This window comes from Phycodurus eques, chromosome 5, assembly GCF_024500275.1.
Source record: "Phycodurus eques isolate BA_2022a chromosome 5, UOR_Pequ_1.1, whole genome shotgun sequence".
In the NCBI taxonomy this organism is placed as follows: domain Eukaryota; kingdom Metazoa; phylum Chordata; class Actinopteri; order Syngnathiformes; family Syngnathidae; genus Phycodurus; species Phycodurus eques.
In genome coordinates, this window is record NC_084529.1 from 6643191 (window position 1) to 6662621 (window position 19431).

Sequence of the window (19431 nt, forward strand, 5' to 3'; positions counted from 1 at the left end):
GGTTTCCTCCCGCATCCCAAAAACATGCATGGTAGATTGATTGAAGACTCTAAATTGCCCGTAGGTGTGTATGTGAGTGCGAATGGTTGTTTGTTTCTATGTGCCCTGCGATTGGCTGGCAACCAGTTCAGAGTCTACACCGCCTTCTGCCCCGAAGATGGCTGGGATAGGCTGCAGCATGCCTGCGACCATACTGAGGATAAGCGGTACAGAAAATGGATGGATGGATGATTAAGACAAGCCCAGTTTCCTGGAAGTCCAAGCATAATTTTCCAAATGCTCAATGGCCGTGTCTTTGGCAATGGCCTGGGGGATTGACTTTCTCTCATCCAATGTGGAAAAGCAGTCTAGAAAATGGACAGAAAGCTATATTTATTCTGTACTGCCTAAATGAACTTGTTACAGTATGTTGGACACACACAGACACACCTCTTTCCAAGTGAAGCAGTTCCTCTAGAAAAACTTGTTCACCCAAAACAACATGACTTGGTTCTAAAAGTGACTCACCGAGAACTCATATCATATTTATTAACAATTATCAGCACTTATTACAGTCTGATTCAACTAACAAATTCATCGAGTCTTTTATCCCGGGAAACATCTGCAACAGTTGGTGTTCCCTGGCATTATGCAAACAATCATGTCACGGTTACCAAAGGTAACAATCAAAGACTGTTTTGTCTGCAGGCTCTCTCCTCTGTAACTTGCAACCTGCAGAGCTCCCAACCTATAAAAATTCATTTCCATAACAATTTGTCCAAATTTCTGAATTTCCATCCATCCATTTTCTGAGCCGCCTCTCCTCACTAGGGTCGCGGGCGTGCTGGAGCCTATCCCAGCTATCATCGGGCAGGAGGCGGGGGTACACCCTGAACTGGTCGCCAGCCAATCGCAGAGCACATACAAACAAACCACCATTCACACTCACATTCACACCTATGGGCAATTTAGAGTTGTCAATTAACTTACCATGCATGTTTTTGGGATGTGGGAGGAAACCGGAGTGCCCAGAGATAACCCACGCAGGCACAGGGAGAACATGCAAACTCCACACAGGTGGGGCCGTGGATTGAACACCGGGCCTCAGAACTGTGAGGCAGACGCTCTAACCAGTCTTGCACCGTGCCGCCCTGAATTTCCATATATTCAAAATTTTGTCAAAAATTTCCGTGCAACAGTCATAAACATAATTGTTAATAAATGATGGCTTCAATATTTGCCATTTTAATATTTTTTATCACATCAACCTTGTAATGGTGGACACAGTTGCAGCCCGAATCAAAGTGCCAGTATGAGATTTTCGACGTTCCATCACCAAAAATATCTGTGACTATGGATTAATTCACCTTTACCAATTCTGTTTTCAACCCTGGTAAAAAAAAAAAAAAAAAAATAAATTTAAAAAACGAAAGTTTTACAAAGAAACAAATACCATTGCTAATAGACTGAATTGGATAGTTTACATATGGACAATAGTTTTGGTCTCTATTTTGTGCAATGTGCTTCTTGACGGAATTACGTACATTTCGTCTTCGTACATGTACTTACATGTAAGAAGAAGAAATGTACGTAATTCCGTCTTCTCTTGCATGCTATTTATATTACATATTTATATTTCCTATATTCACAATTGCTGCTCAAACGATGCTAATATCCCCATTGTGGAACTTCTTAATGTTATCTTATCTTATATAACAAATATTTGTTCATAATAAAAAAACGTTTAAACTGCCCACGTTCTGAAGTGACGTATTCATTTCCGGTTCAGACGCGGCGTCTTGTGTGGACATGTATTATATTTATCAACTACCACGCGTCTTCGCCTAGCCACTCCTCGTCCTCCCTTTGTGACTTCGAAGAATTGCTTTTTCGCTACCGTGGAGATTGCGCTACGCAAGAGCTCGGATCACCAACATGGTGCCCACAGGCACCAGGTGGCTCCCAAGAAATACGAGTAGCCAGTGTACTGACAGAATCTGATACTGTCCATTGCCTACACACAACAGAGACACTCAAGGGAAAGTTTATTATGTTCATTAGCCCCGCGAGCTAACGAGCTCGCAAGATGAGGAGCGAAACAGCTCGCTCCACCGCAGCGACCCATTTTTTTACCGTGTCTATGGTGACGCTAAGATAGGGTCGTCCAAGTCGTCAGTGCATTCCATGTGTGTGGACGGCAAGAAAACTCAAGGAACAAGGATGCCGGCACATTGTGCTGCATACAGTTGCATGGAACGCTGTACAATCACAACAAGGGAACTGGGAATAACCTTTCACAGGTAAAAAAAAAAAGTATACAGTGCCGTGAAAAAGCATTGCTATATACTGTATATTATATAAGTATTAGATGTTAATTACTTTATTTTCCGACTGTTCTGGAATTTCAGCATGTACGCGACAATGCTGTGGGTAATAGCGTGTCCTATCTGGAAGAAGCGGTTAATTATGTGGCAGCAGGTCGCTTTCAACTTAAATGGAATTCATAACAATTGAAAGGGAGACACAGCTCTCTTGCTCACTCGCTCTTGCGCTCTCTCTCTGAGATTGTAGTGGGAAAAAAGGCAAATTTCAACCATTAAAACAAATGCGACAAGATGAAATTTTTCATGGCACAAACTGAGAAAAAGGTTGAGACTGCGACTCAAGCCGTGTGTCTGATATTTACATTTGTCCGATGATCTCATGCAAAGTGGGGAGACCATGGAAAAATATGAGAATTTGAGAAGGGGGCCAATACATTTTTATGGCACTGTATACATGTAACTTTTTATAAAAAAAATATTCTGTATTGATAGCACACACTTTGACAAAAAGTTCAATTTCCATGCATTGGCCACCACATCGGCACGTCGGATAGCCGTGCTCCTCCAGCGCGCTGGCGAATCTACTCTCCATATCTATAGGTGACTGTAGCGAACACATTTGATTCAGAGGCGACGGGCTCATCTCCAGCGCCTTCGTCAGACCAACCACACAGTCCTGGAGCCCGAGACCGGGCCTTATTTTTCATGATTTCAGAGGCATACGAAAAACACAATGACATTTATGGCGATAGCTTTGGAAACTATATCGTCCTGCAAAATGTGTTGTTGTGACAGGGCTGATTGGTAACACACACATTAACAACAACGATGAACATTTGTATTACTGCAATAATTCAAATTTGCATGTTGGAATGAGTTGCGGCTTTGGCATCATTGCTAGCGGCTAGCCCAAACCGGCTATTTTTGCGCCGTCCCAGCCGCAGATCTAAATAGGTAGCTACGACACACGCATTTTGAGCTCCGTTTCCATAGAGACGCTAAGCTAGGGAGGTCAAAGTCGGCAGTGCATTCCGTGTGTGTGAACGGCAAGGATACCAAAAGACCAAGGATGCTGGTACATTGGGCTGCATACGTTTGTGGAAAAGGCCGTAGAATTACGACAAGGAGTCCCTTTCACATATCAAAATATTTTTGGTGCTTTTTTTTTTTTTTTTTTTTTTCAAATGTGTATTAATAACATATGTTTTGGCGTTGAGAAAACAGTAAGCCTCATGAAAATCTGTTAAGAAACGAGCAAGTACGACTAAATGTCAATGTCCATTTCCTTTGATGGGAACGTCGACCTCCCCAACATGGCCGCCACGTAGGCAGGTCGGTTAGCAGGGCTGCTACGTCGCGCTGCCGTATCTAGTGTTCATATCTATGGTCGCAGAGCTACAGCTAACGCGGTTAAATACAATGCCGAGTTGTGAAGGTGAATTGTCAACGCTGCCGCGAATAAGTTACAGTTTTCATAAGTATAATTGTTTTTCTCCAGGTTGGCAGCTCTGCAGTCACAGCTGTAAATGCAATTGTACTAACAATTGGCATAGTTTTATAATTAATAATTGGCAGGTTTGATTAAAGCGCTTTGTGTTCAAATGTTTTTTTTTAAGCACCTACAAATAAAGTCTGATTGATTGATTGATCATTTCTTTCAGTGTTTCGGCTTTTGGTTTTCAGCCCTGGGTTCCTCATTTTCAGTGTTCGGTTTCGGTCAAGAATTGTCATTTTGGCGCATCACTTATTTGAACATGAGTAGTATAATGAATTGAATATAGCTTGAAGAGGATTTGCAAATCATTGTCTCCTGTTTTTATTTCCATTTTACACAACATCCTCACATCATTGGTTTGTATTCATGTGGACAATTATGTAACTTTTTAGGGTGGTATCAATTACTAGCGATTTTTCACATTTGGTGCAGGGCTCGGTCCCTATGCTCCGTGAATAGCGGAAGGTTTACTTTATAATATGATAATGAATGATAATCTTACCAATTAGGCTCAACCTAAATCTATTTTTTGATGTAAAGTACAAGAAATGTTGCGCTCTGAAGATTATGCTCCATAATAAATGATTAGCTATGAGAAAGCTCAGATGCAACTACCGAAAAACCTCGGGGGTAAGACCTGAAAACCAAGAAAACAAAATAAAACTTCACCTCTTTGTTGCAACATGTAGCCATGTTTGGCCTTTTGTCAAACATCTACAGAGAAGTCAGTGATTTGCAAAAAAAAAAAGGGAACCAATCACCTTTGAAATTCCAGTTTCACCAGAACCTTCACAAAGGTCAACTTATTAGTACAGGAAAATCGGTATGCATGTGAACCTGTGCGAAGGACAGGAACAGTTAAATATTAATGCAGTATAGTCACATCCACCCATCATCACATAAGGGGTATATTTGTGAGCCATTCCTCCTACTTTGATGTAGCCTGTTTGGATTAGTGTCACCAGCTAGAGGCCAAACCTAAGCCTCAGGCCCGAAATGCATGCGTGTGTGTGTGTGTGTGTGTGTAGTCAAGCCAACAGGAGATACCGGACTCTTGACCAATTAGCATCAAGAAAACAACACCTCTGACATTTAAGATTTGGATGGTCTCCGTTATATCCTTGAGTTCAACTGAAAATCATCTCTATTGGCTTTTACCTATATTGGTCAAAAAACAGGATGTGCAAAGATATGTAGATAAGTGCTCGCCATCCAGATCATGTGGATCACCAGAAAGCTATACTGAATTTGGTACCACCTCACAATTTTTCCGGGTGGTGGTGGCTCATCGTTAAAGAGCGTGTTCTCACACTGCTGAAGCGCTGGCTGCAGCAGTGGACTTCAAACAGAGCCTGTTGCGTGTCGCTGCCGATATGCTGTGTTTGCATCGACCTGCATCAATCTAGTGACCCCACATTATTGGTTCAGCGCAGAAAAACCCACATTATTAGCTTTTTTTTTTTTTTACTTTCTGTCAAAACATGGACGAATGCGTCCATCGACATCTATTATCAAGGAAAAGATATGGCATTTTATTATCACCCAGCCCTAATTATTACATATTTTGACGGACCGTCGTAGCTGCTAAACAGCGAGGCGACAAAAAAAATGTAAATAAAATACCTAAACACGTACACAGTCCAGTCTAATCCGTTGCAGCATCACCCCTAAAAACAATTTTTGAAAAATGTTTTTAATACATAAAATAGCACACTGTAATTGTGTGTGTACCTAATAAAAACACGTAAAAATCACATGACAGTGACACATGGATGCTATTTGTTCGCCTGCATGGTTTTTCCCCATTATGTGTTACCATTAAGATAGCAGACTTTAAAGCAAAGCTATATGGTTGTTTTGAATACACTTGTAATTATCTTTGTCTGATGTTTAGTTCAACAGTAAACTTTCACTAAGAGTGACATAAAACAACTTTTTTTCACTATCTGTTCAGCTCACCACTGCTTGTTTTGAAGTGAGCCGAGTTCACCCCCACCATACAGCGCTCATGTTTTTACTCACAAGGCAAAGTAAAAAAAAAAAAAAAAGTTGGCCGAACGACGGCTCATATCTCAAAAAACAAATGAATGAGAGAGGTTCTAGTTCCCCTGAAACGCCAATAAAAATTCACTTGGGTTATATTTGTCTGATATTTACATTTGTTTGATGATCTTAAACATTTAAGTGGGGAAATAATGCAAAAACATAAGAATTTGACAAAGGTGCCAATACTTTTTCACGGCACTGTACGATGCACAGGCATCCATTGTGTGCACACGCTGTGTGGCAGGAGAACACACAGAGCCGCACTCAGATAATGACAGGGGCATTGTTATTTTGAAAACGGAAGAATCAAGTCAGGTCTCAACAGTGTGAGTTTTAATCGCAATTGCATTTGTGGGTGAATTGTAATACGTGTTTTTAGAGCACTCGTGCTACATATGAGAGAGAAAGATACGTAGAGAGAGTGATAGAGAGAGAGAGAGAGAGAGAGAGAGAGAGAGAGAGAGAGAAGCACGTCAACCTTTTACTGTCACACGGATGTTTTCTTATCAAATTGAATTGCATCCAATTTGATATGAGGTCATCTAAATAATGCATTACATTTCATAACTATGAAAGTCAAAGGTGGTAAAAACCAGTGTGTAAGTACATAAACCCGGTGTGTATTCCACACAGAAGTTGTACATTATGATCTAACTACACTCTTACAACTCACATACCTCTTCGGAAATGAAAATTCTGAAACTGAAGTATTGTACTACAGGCCGAGCTACCTAAGCTACATGAGACGAAGGTTACAGTGACCTGCTCAAAAGCGGAGGGAACGACATCACATGAAGATCAGATGGCAGATCATGTCACACAGAATGAAGTTGTATACATTTGTCGTGTTGATGTTTTGGGTAAATGATACCTACTACCTACCACATGCACCTACCCCACACTAAGCAACTTGAGCTTGCATCGGTGTACAATTTTGGGTGCTGATCATAGAAAGACTCAAAATGTAGGATGTTACAGCTAAAGGTTGAAATCCACACTTGTTTCACTACTCAAGCAAAATCCCATTGCTCAAAGGGGCCAGGCTAAGTGAAGCACTTTGCAGCTGGTGATGTGAACCTCAAAAGTCAATAAATAACAGAGCTAGCCTAAAGAACTCGTGCTTCTGTCCATATGAAAAATAGAGAAAATAACTAATGTAGTTAAATATTGTAGCACTTCCACAAGAATTATACAGCCATAATTGCTGCGGAATATAGACCTGGAGCATCCATCCATTTTCTGGACCGCTTATCCTCACTAGGGTCGCGGGGGTGCTGGAGCCTTTCCCAACTATCTTCGGGCGAGAGGCGGAAAACACCCTGAAATGGTTGCCAGCCAATCGCAGGGCACATAGAAACAAACAACCATTCACACTCACATTCATACCTACGGGCAATTTAGAGTTGTCAATTAACCTACCATGCATGTTATTGGGATGTGGGAGGAAATTGGAGTACCCGGAGAAAACCCATGCAGGCACGGGGAGAACATGCAAACTCCACAAAGACGTGGCCGGGATTTTAACCCCGGTCCTCATAACTGTGAGGCAGATGTGCTAAACAGTCGTCCACCATGCCGCCTAGACCTGGACCAATATTCTTTTGTTATGATTTTCAACACAGTGTTGGCTAAATAACAGTATGAGGGAGCAACCTGATCTGCAGGCAGCTCTATTCCATTTTGCAGATGTCATGCAACACCACAGTGACTGTGATGATCTGTCTTTTGTTTATCTTTTGGTTTTTAGTTTGACATCGGTACAGATCATTTCGGTTTCCTATTTTGGGATTCAGTTTTGGTTTTCTTTTCCTGTGTCTCCCGTTTGTTGCTTCTCTGTTTTGTTGCGATGTTTTTGTCTCCACCCGGTCTTACCAGCCCTGCGCCCCTTGTGTCAACCAATCACTAATTACACGTAACGAGATTATTTAATTTTATTACAAAATTTATGTAATTGTAATCCATTACATTACTGGGAGAAAATCTGTAGTTAAATTACAGTTGCTTTTGGAAATTTCCACGATCACAATTTTAGTTATATTTGAAAAACAGCCACAAAAGCTCAGAATGTTTTTTCTTATTACGTCCTCGTTCTAAAGCCAACGCTTGTGATTGTCTCTCTCTCTGGTCATGTGCCATTTTGCTGTAGTCGCAAACATGACATTTTTCCAAATATGACTTCAAACCTCCACGTTGGGGTACAAGCTATTAGTTTGTCTGAGATTTTGAAAAGGTTAAACTCAGTTACACTTTTGAACACATAAAAGAACATAATTTTCTTATTTTCATCATTTTGGACTTTTTTTTAATGGAACATTATCTGGTTTGTCATATAAAGCAATACTGCCGAAACTGTACACATTTTGTCATTAAGTCAACATGGGATCATGTTTTCCGTGTATATATATATATATATATATATATATTCCCCCAAATGCCCAATGCATTGTCGTCGCTTAGGGGCTTAACTGTAAATAAAACTACGGGACTAAATTTGGGCAATCTGCCAACACGCTTTGGGCCAGCGTGGCAGATTAGGGGCCATTACCTTCTTCATGGCAGTACAACAAAAAACACGGCCCTCATCCCCCGACGGCCAAAGAGCCTCTGCCTACGGCAGCGGGCAGACAAGCTTGGCGGCAGAGGGTGCTAAGAATCACCGGGCTAATTATGGCTGCTTTCGGACAATGGATTTGGCTATGCTAGACCAGAAGACGGTTACTCCTACAAACATTTTAGGTCAAACCAAAGGACAATCTTCAGACGTAGCAAGAAAGAAGCAAAAAAGATATGATGCACAAAATCGCTAAAGGACGATTCTCGACTAGAAGAGCTACAACATGAGCTAGAAGCCATCAAATGGGATATAATTGGACTTTGTGAAATGTTGACTCTCGATAATGGCCATCTATTTTATTACAGAGGATGAGAAAATGGACACAATGGTGGAGTTTGTTTCATTATTAACAAACGTATCGCCAATTACATTACCTGCATCAAAAGTATTTCCGACAGAATCGCCACATCTTGCTTCAGTTAAGGTCAGTGTTCGTGGCAATAAAGGAAGGGACTGGGCAAAAATGGCATCCAAGGCAGAATTCCAGGGCGAAAACCGCTGCTGACCAAAAAGAACAAAGGCCCATCTTACTTTCAAAAGAAATAAATAAATAAACATCTGAATGATTCCCAAGACTTTTGGGAGAATATTATATGGACTGACGAAATGAAAGGTGTGCTTTTTAGAAAGTGTGTATCTCGTTACAGCTGGCATAAATGTAGGACAGCATTTCAGGAAAAGAGCATCCTACCAACACTCAAACATGGTGGTGGATGCAGTGGCATGACCTTAAAAAGGCCGTTCATGCTCGCAAACCCTCCATTCTTTTCTTCTCCATTCAATTCTGCAAGGAAGAGTGGGTCAAAATATCTCCACGGAGATGTGAAAAACTTAAAGTCTGTTTGCAAGTAATCAAAAATGTTGTTGCTGCTGAGGATGACCCAACCAGTTATTAGGTTTAGGGGGCCATTAGTTTTTCACACATGCCCAGGTAACCTTTTTTTCCTTAATAAATGAAATTATTATTTAAAAACAGTGTTTAAGATGACTTGGGTTATATTTGTCTGATATTTACATTTGTTTGATGATCTTAAACACAGTGAGGAAACTATCCAAAAATATAACAAAAAGGGGGTCAATACTTTTTCACGGCACGATATAGGGCTGAGGTTATGATTGTGCAAGCCAGTCAAGTTCATCCAGTAAAATTGGGGATTACGCCTTCCGGTTCCAAAATATCTGTGCACCATAGTACAAAGCAAGGTCCATAAAGACATTGATGAGAGAATTTGGGATGGATGAACTTAACTGGCCTTCACAGAGTTCTGCCCTGAACCCGATAGAACACTTTTGGGTTGATTTCGAGTGGACAGTGAGCCCTGCCTTCTCGTCCAACATCAGTGTGTGACCTCACAAATATGTTCCTGGTATAATGGCTCCCAGGCCAGCCAGGAGACATAGTGTCTACAGCGTGTCCTGGGTTGCTCCCGTGGTCTCCTCCCGGTGGGATGTGCCCGGAACACCTCACCAGCGAGGCGTCCAGGAGGCATACTAATCTGATGCCCCAGCCACTTTATCTGGCTCCTCTCAATGTGGAGGAGCTCTACTATGAGGCCCTCCCAGATGACAGAGCTTCTCAGCCAACCTCCAAGGGAGAGCCCGGAAACTCTGCGAAGGAAGCTCATTTTGGCTGTTTGTATCCGGGATCTTGTTTTTTCGGTCACGATAGGTGAGGGTTGGAATGTAGATCGACCGGTAAATTGAGGGCTTTGACTTTCGGTTTAGCTCCTTCTTCATCACAATGGACCGATACAAAGTGCGGATCACTGCAGACGCTGCACCGATCCGCCTGTCGATCTCCCGTTCTATTCTTCCCTCACTCGTGAACAAGACCCCAAGATATTTGAACTCCTCCACTTGGGGAAGGATCTCATCCCCGACCTGGAGAGGGCTAGCCACCCTTTTCTGACTGAGGACCATGGTCTCAGATTTGGAGGTGCAGATTTTCATCCCAGCCGCTTCACACTCGGCTGCGAACCGCTCCAGTGAGAGTTGGAGCTCTCTTGGAGCTTGATTAAGCCAACAGAACCACATCATCTGCAAAAAAGCAGAGATGCAATACTGAGGCCACCAAACCGGACCCCCTCTAGGCCTCTGCTGCGCCTAGAAATTCTGTCCATAAAAGTTACGAACAGAATCAGTGACAAAGGGCAGCCTTGGTGGAGACCAAGCCTCACTGGAAACGAGTCCAACTTACTGCGAGCAATGCGGACCAAAGTCTGACACCCTGGTAGTACCGGGAGCAAACAGCCCTTATCAGGGGGTTCGGTACACCATACTCCCGAAGCACACCCCACAGGACTCCCCGAGGAACACGGTCGAACGCCTTCTCCAAATCCACAAAATACATGTAGACTGGTTGGGCGAACTCCCACGCACCCTCGACGACCCTGCCGAGGGTGTAGAGCTGGTCCACTGTAGAGCTGGTCCGCTGTTCCACGGCCAGGCTTCACACTCGGCTGCGAACCGCTCCAGTGAGTGTTGGAGCTCTCATGGAGCTTGATTAAGCCAACAGAACCACATCATCTGCAAAAAAGCAGAGATGCAATACTGAGGCCACCAAACCGAACCCCCTCTACGCCTCGGCTGCGCCTAGAAATTCTGTCCATAAAAGTTATGAACAGAATCAGTGACAAAGGGCAGCCTTGGTGGAGACCAAGCCTCACTGAAAACAAGTCCAACTTACTGTGAGCAATGCGGCCCAAAGTCTGACACCCTGGTAGTACCGGGAGCAAACAGCCCTTATCAGGGGGTTCGGTACACCATACTCCCGAAGCACCCCCCACAGGACACCCGAGGAACACGGTCGAACGCCTTCTCCAAATCCACAAAATACATGCAGACTGGTTAGGCGAACTCCCACGCACCCTCGACGACCCTGCCGAGTGTGTAGAGCTGGTCCACTGTAGAGCTGGTCCGCTGTTGCACGGCCAGGCTTCACACTCGGCTGCGAACCGCTCCAGTGAGAGTTGGAGCTCTCTTGGAGCTTAATTAAGCCAACAGAACCACATCATCTGCAAAAAAGCAGAGATGCAATACTGAGGCCACCAAACCGAACCCCCTCTACGCCTCGGCTGCGCCTAGAAATTCTGTCCATAAAAGTTATGAACAGAATCAGTGACAAAGGGCAGCCTTGGTGGAGACCAAGCCTCACTGGAAACGAGTCCAACTTACCGTGAGCAATGCGGACCAAAGTCTGACACCCTGGTAGTACAGGGAGCAAACAGCCCTTATCAGGGGGTTCGGTACACCATACTCCCGAAGCACACCCCAAAGGACTCCCCGAGGAACACGGTCGAACGCCTTCTCCAAATCCACAAAATACATGTAGACTGGTTGGGCGAACTCCCATGCACCCTCGACGACCCTGCCGAGGGTGTAGAGCTGTTCCACTGTTCCACGGCCAGGACCACCTCAGTGACCTCAACCCCAGAGATAGGAGAGCCTGCCTCAGAGACCCCAGACTCTGCTTCCTCATGGGAAGGTGTGTCAGTGGAATTGAGTAGGTCAGACAGACCCTCCTCTCCAGAACTCTTAAATAGAACTTACCAGGGAGGCTGATAAGTGTGATCCCCCTGCAGTTGGAACACACACTCCGGACCCCTTCTTAAAAACGGGAAGCACCACCCAGGTCTGCCAATCCAGAGGCAGTGTCTCCGATGTCCACGCGATGTTGCAGATGCGTGTTAACCAGGACAGCCCCACAACATCCAGAGCCTTTAGGAACTCTGGGCAGATCTCATCCACCCCACCCTTCCACCGAGGAGGTTTTTAACCACCTTAGTGACTTCAACCCCAGAGATAGGGGAGCCCGTCTCAGAGTCACCAGACTCTGCTTCCTCCTGGGAAGGCGTGTCGGTAAAATTGAGGAGGTCTTGGAAGTATTTGGCCCACCGACTCACAACGTCCTGAATCGAGGTCAGCAGCACCCCATCCCCTCGAACAAAGCATTGATGGTGCACTGCTTTCCCTTCCTGAGATGGCGGCTGGTGGACCAGAATTTCCTCGAAGCTGTCCTTAAGTTTTAAAGTCTTAAGTCGGTGGCCTCACCGAACTCCTCCCAAGTTTTTTCCTTGGCGACCACCAAAGCTGCATTTCGCTGCCTCAGGGGTCCCAAAGGCCAAAAAGGCCCTATAGGTCTCCTTCTTCAGCTTGACGGCATCCCTCACCACTGCTGGTGTCCACCAACGGCTTTGGGGATTGCCGCCACGACAGGCACCAAAAACCTTACAGCCACAGCTCCGGTCAGCTGCCTCAGTAATGGAGGCGCGGAACATGGTCCACTCGGACTCAATGTCCCCAATCTCCCCCGGGACGTGGGTGAAGATCTGTCAGATGTGGGAGTTGAAACACCTTCTGACAAGGGATTCTGCCAGACGTTCCCAGCAGACCCTCACAATACGTTTGGGCCTGCCAGGTCGGACCGGCATCTTGCCCTACCATCAGATCCAACTCACCACCAGGGGGACATCGGTTGACAGCTCCAACCCTCTCTTCACGCGAGTGTCCAAGACATGCGGCCACAAGTCCGATGACACAACCGCAAAGTCGATCATCGAACTGCGACCTAGGGTGTCCTGGTGCCAAGTGCACGTGTGGACACCATTATGCTCGAACATGATGTTTGTTATGGACTCATCTGTGATGAGCATAGAAGTCCAACAACAGAACACCACTCGGGTTCTGATGAGGGGGGCCTTCCTCCCAATCACGGCCTTTCATGTCTCACTGTCATTGCCCAGGGGAGCATTGAAGTCCCCCAGCAGAACGATGGAGACCCCAGCGGGAGCGCTCTCCATCACCGCCTCCAAGTACTCCAAAAAGGGTGGGTACGCTGAACTGCTGTTTGGTGCATAGGCACAAACAACAGTCAGGACCCGTCCCCACCCAAAGGCGGAGGGAGGCTACCCTCTCGTCCACCAGGGTGAACCCCAATGTACAGGCACCGAGCCGGGGGCCAATAAGTATACCCACACCTGCTCGGCGCCTCTCACCTTGGGCAATTTCAGAGTGGAAAAGAGTTCAACCCTTCTCAAGAGGACTGATACCAGAGCCCAAGCCGTGTGTGGAGGCGAGCCCGACTATATCCAGTCGGAACATCTGGACCTCACACACCAGCTCGGGCTCCTTCCCTGCCAGAGAGTTGACATTCCACATCGCAAGAGCCAGCTTCTGGAGCCGCAGATTGTATCGCCAAGGTTCCTGCCTTCAGCCGCCGCCCAGCTCACACTGAACCCGATGCGTATGGTCCCTCCCACAGGTGATGAGCCCATGGGAAGGGGGACCCACGTTACCCTTTCAGGCTGTGCCCGGCCGGGCCCCATGGGTGCACCTTCGAGCCCCACCTCCAGGCCAGGCTCCAGAGGGGTGCACCGGTGACCCGCGTCTGGGGGAGGGAAAACTAGGTCCAATATTTTTACTCTTCATAAGCGGTCTTTGAGCGTGTTTTGTCTGGTCCCTCACCTCTGACTTGTTTGCCATGGGTGGCCCTACCAGAGGCGTGAAGCCCCAGACAACTTATCTCCTTGGATCATTAGGACACACAAACCCCTCCACCACAATAAGGTGACAGCTCCAGGAGGGGGGTGCGTACCCTTCAAAATAAAAGGCTACATGGTTATAACAGGAAGTCAATTTAAAAGTTGCAAATATAAACCATTTGACATGATAAAACGGTCACAAATAACTATTTTAACAATCCTATGTTTAAATTTCCGCTGAAACATTAGTTAATGAATTTTAAGTCAATTGGGTTAGCTCCAAACACATTGCCATTTAGTTAATAGGTTTGATATTGATACTGGTTATAAATAACCCCAGGTCAAATGTTCATTTTAGTCTATGCTGAGAGGTGCTAAGAAAATGGATGTTCATAATTTTGACACACTTTACTTACAGAAATGCAAAACCAAAGGCACTGTTTCACTTTACTTTTCACTATTACCACCTTCAAAGGCTAATCCCAAATGCATCCTCCAGGAAAATATTAACTACAATATTTTTCTGTTTGTATTGGTCATTTCTGAATTTGAAGTTAGTTCATTCTGTGTTGTGACATAATCCCTAACATCGCTCCGTTGCTTAATACATTTAACATTAACAGCCGTAAACTAATTAGATAATTGTAAGTGCGTTTCCCAATTAATACAAGATGTACTAGAGGATCAGATCTTGTCACCAATGTTACACGTGCTTCGATCCGCAGCACCTCAACGTGAAAATACAAAAGACCAGTGCAACAAATATGACACTGGCTGATCTGATGAGCAAAATTGTTGCTTAAACGTAAGAGTAGCAATAGAGGATGTCCGCTCCAGAGGTGGGTAGAGTAGCCAAGTATTGTACTCGAGTACCGCTCAAGGTCACTGCTCAAAAAGGCTTAACGTCAGACCCTGCTATGTGTCCGTAATGCGTCTTCACAGAATGGTAGGTACCGATAGTTAAAATTGTGTGGTATACCACTGCCTGTGTTGGTAATGATTGTATGATAGCAACAGTTTGACCCAGGAACAGACTATTTCCAGTTCAATTCCTATTCATTTCCATTTTCATTGTTCACTCGGGGAAATAGTTGATTGACACTTAATATGAACAAATCAGAGCTCGACCGGCATGCCAGAACAGATTGTCTTCCACACTGTGGTCAAAGTCAACTCTGTTACAATTCTAATTTTATTACCATTTTATCTTTAAAAGGAAAAGACTGGAGTGGGTGATATCCACGCTTTTTTCTCATGTCTTGCACTTATTCCCTATCCTAAACTTTCTCCTCATCCTTGCTTTCCCCATTTCCTTCCCACTTTTCCCAGATAAGTGCTCAGAAACTGCAGTCATTTCACATTTTGCTTCATCCTCTCTCTTTCTTTCACTTTTTTACACTCCATCCCGACAGTAAACGGAGGATTATTTCTTACAGATTAGCAGACTTTGTGTTCGCGGTTGCAACTACCCGGCTCCTTTATTCCACTGTTCCTCTCTTTCTCTTTCATCCTTCAGCAGCTCTGCTCTCAAGAGACAGCAGTCAATTTCTTTTGGTAAAACCACACAATTGAGATGAAGATGACAGACTAATCATCGTAAACATTGCTCTAGGTACTACATTGACTGCTTTGATCACAGTGAGCATTCCCTATTCCAGTGTACATGTCTGCTTAGCTACAGCATCGAGCACATTATATGCACAAGGCTACAGGAAAGAAAATTCATGTACTATAAACGTTACACAGTACAATGGATTGCATTTTTTTCAGCTTTTATCTAGGGCCACTACATCTCAACACCCATTTTATCATCTGCTGTTTTTAAATGCTGATGCCATACCCTAAAGCGGCCTCAATTGATTCACTGTGACAGTGAGGCCTTTCAATTTGTTCCCTTTTAAATTAGCTTTGCTACAGAAGAGATGCCCTCTCAAGTCCCGCGTGTTGTGGTGTGTACACATCTCACATGTAAGATGCAGCAGATGCTTCAACCAAAGGGAGCCACACATTAGTCTTGATCTGCACTACCCACCCCCCCCCCCTTCCCCTAAAAGCGTATAAGCTTGCTCTCCCGTGTCAGAAATTGATGTTGTGCAATTACACAGCATGTGTCAGTGCAGCAACACATCATTTAATATCATAAAGCTGAAAGAGCAAACTGGGATAAACATTTGTTACAATGAAGTGGGGGGGGGGGGGGGTCTATGTTTTCTATCCTAGGGGTTGCAATGAGTAATCTAAGACACACTTCAGCCCCATAAAAACTTTCCAAGCCCCCTCCTCCCTCCAAAAAAAAATTTGGTAATATGTGTCAATGGCCAAGTATGATTTGGGGAAAATAAATAATATACCATTACCAACTCCCAACTCCAGCAGATGGCCGTGACCCCAAATAATCACCACTTTAATAAATGCATGCCTTCTTTTTCAACATGGAAAAAACAAATGTAATTAATTGATGGTGTTAGCTACTGTTACTGTGCAAGACAATAGCCTAGGTTTGTGTTTTTAAAACGGCGCCTGCAGAACAGACGTGGAATCTGTAAAGCTGAAGTGTAGCTTGCTCAACACTGACCCGGAGAGAATTAGGAAATTCCCAAAAAAACAAAATTAAAAAAACTACAAAAGAACAATTCAATGTCCGCTGATTGTTGCTGCTGAGGAAAAAGTTTATGTTTCGGATAGTAAGCTTTAACACAGGATTAAAAAAAAATATATATATATATTTATATATATGGGCGAAATTGACAGCTCTGCTCTTACAGTGAAGCCATATTAATTACTGAGTATATACAGACAACACTTCACGGCCAGGACTGGATGTCATTATTCCTCCTAAAAAGTCAAAGCTCCCGTCAAATGCAAAATCGTCTTCCTATTTCTGGGACTACAGCTTAACCTTTTTTTTAATCTTCGTTGGTTTCAAAACACTATTAAAAAAAATAAGGCAAGCGTTTACAACCGTATCGTTTTACTTACATAGGCGTCTCTTCTCGACGGCTCTCGAGCTAATGTTGTTTCGGGGGACACCTCTCGAAGAAAGGAGCCAACACAAACATTCCCAAAGTGACACACGGCAGTGTCGCACACAAGGCGAGCCGAAGAAGTTCGCAGAACCGCTCAACTGGAGCGCGTGCTCCATCAACTCCACTTGCCATGTGACAGCCACGGCGCATTCAAGGGCGCCTCGGAATTCGTCGATGCTGCTGAATCAACGTCGTCAGTCAGCATGCTGTTTCGGAAGCATCGAATTATATAGTATGGAAAACAAAATGTAGCATTTTAAATGTTCACGACTTTTTAAAATTATTATTATTTAACTGAAGTTGATTTAACTAAAGCGAATGCACTGCATAATTATTAGTAATCCATCATTTCTTTGATGAAATGTTATAGTAATATATTAATTCCTCATTTGTGACATTTGTACTGTGTTTCTAGTTGGTTGAACGTATTGTTACTATATAGGTGAATATTGCAGCTGAGACTATTTAAATTCCCTCATGTGATTGATATCTACCTATCTATATATTGTAAAGATTATATTTTCCCCTTCATTTATATTGTGGAAATATTCATACACAGGATAAACTTTCAAGGATGATTACAAAAAGGACTTATTTAGATGTATACGACTCAACGCTGTCATCTAGTGGTAGCTACATATGTGGTACACATAGCATATGGATTCTTTTGTTTGCATTTCTTTAATCAACCAAGTACAGTACTTGGCATCAATTTATTATACAGCATGCCAGTGAAAATAATTTTTGACTCCCTGCAACACACACACAGATCTTCTGTGATTCTTAACAAATTAAAAAAATGGATGGATGGATGGTTTAATAGTGACATTCTTTGGAATTCGCTTATGGATTTGGATCACTTTGAATTATTGAACATTGAGTCTACATCCATTCTGTGTTAAGGTTCGTTATCATGTTAATATATCGCAGTCAGATTAGACACGTGCAGCACATATCACAAAATCGGCTGTCCTGGTGTCCCTCTTCACATTTGTGCAAGACAAACAGACAGATTTGCGAACATTTGAACATTTGAGCGAAATAGACCTTTTTTATGAGGGACCGTTAGGGACATTATTCAGTATTCTTTCTTTCTTTCTTTCTTTCTTTCTTTCTTTCTTTCTTTCTTTCTTTCTTTCTTTCTAATCTATCTATCTATCTATCTATCTATCTATCTTAAAATAAAAAAAATCTCCCAAGACAAAAATATGTTTTCAGTAACATGTATGTATGAATGTTTGTATGATTTGTGTTTACTGTATGTTCAGAATGCATTTCAGTATGGTGTGTGAATGGATATGACATATGCTTATGCAAGCTTATTTGACCTGGATGTGTACATGGCAGTTGACGTGTGTGTATGAGAACGTGGTTCATGTGTGTGTGAGCGGCTATTTGTGGTATTTGAAAAGTAACTGTTTTTTTCTTTAAATCCTTTCTGAGTATGTCAAAATAAACATAGCATTGGCCAACACCCATAAAGTACAACAGTAAGCCTAACTCAAGCAGTAGCATTATGTAGAACTCCTAATAGAACTTACCAGGGAGGCTGATAAGTATGATCCCCCTGCAGTTGGAACACACCCTACGGACCCCTTCTCAGAAACGGGAAGCACCACCCAGGTCTCCCAATCCAGAGGCAGTGTTCCCCATGTCCACGCGATGTTGCAGAGGTGTGTCAACCAGGACAGCCCTAAAACATCCAGAGCCTTTAGGAACTCTGGGGAGATCTCATCCACCCCCAGGGCCCTTCCACCGAGGAGCTTTTTAACCACCTTAATGACTTCAACCCCAGAAATAGGGGAGCCCGTCTCAGAGTCCCCAGTCTCTGCTTCCTCCTGGGAAGGCGTGTCGGTAGAATTGAGGAGGTCTTCGAAGTATTAGGCCCATCGACTCACAATGTCCCGAGTTGAGATCAGCAGCGCCCCATCTCCATTATACACAATGTTGATGTTGCACTGTTTCCTCCTCCTGAGACGTCAGATGGTGGCCAGAATTTCCTGGAAGCCGTCCGGAAGTATTTTTCCATGGCCTCACCGAACTTCTCCCACTCCCCAGTTTTTGCTTCAGCGACCACCAAAGCTGCATTCCGCCAGTACCCATCACCTGCCTCCGCAGTTCAACAGGCCAAATATGCCCGATAGGTATCCTTCTTCAGCTTGACGGCATCTCTTACTGTGGGTGTCCACCAACAGGTTTGGGGGCTTGTCGCCATGACAGGCACCTCCCACCTTACGGCCACAGCTCCGGTCGGCTGCCTCAACAATGGAGGCACGGAACATGGTCCACTCGGACTCAATCTCCCCCGCCTCCCCGGGACACGGGCGAGGTTTTGCTGGAGGTTGGGGTTTAAACTCCTTCTGACACAAGAGTCTGCCAGACGTTTGCAGCAGACCCTAAGAATACATTTGGGTCTGCCATGTCAGAGTGGCAATATTTCCCCACCGTCGGAACCAACTCACCACCA

General features: G+C 44.0%; 1 protein-coding gene across 11 annotated transcripts in view; it reads right to left on the reverse strand.

Annotated features, from left to right (window-relative positions):
* ppfibp2b (PPFIA binding protein 2b) overlaps positions 1-17096 on the reverse strand; it is a 93298-nt gene extending 76202 nt beyond the window's left edge. For 9 of the 11 annotated variants that reach the window (XM_061677253.1, XM_061677251.1, XM_061677246.1 and 6 more), the window contains exon 1: positions 16918-17096. The gene's annotated coding sequence lies outside the window, so the exon portion shown is untranslated. Of the gene's footprint in view, positions 1-8832; positions 8960-16917 lie in introns of all 11 variants that reach the window. The other 2 variants (XM_061677242.1, XM_061677245.1) reach the window with 2 other exon arrangements.
* Between the last annotated feature and the right edge of the window lie 2335 nt (positions 17097-19431).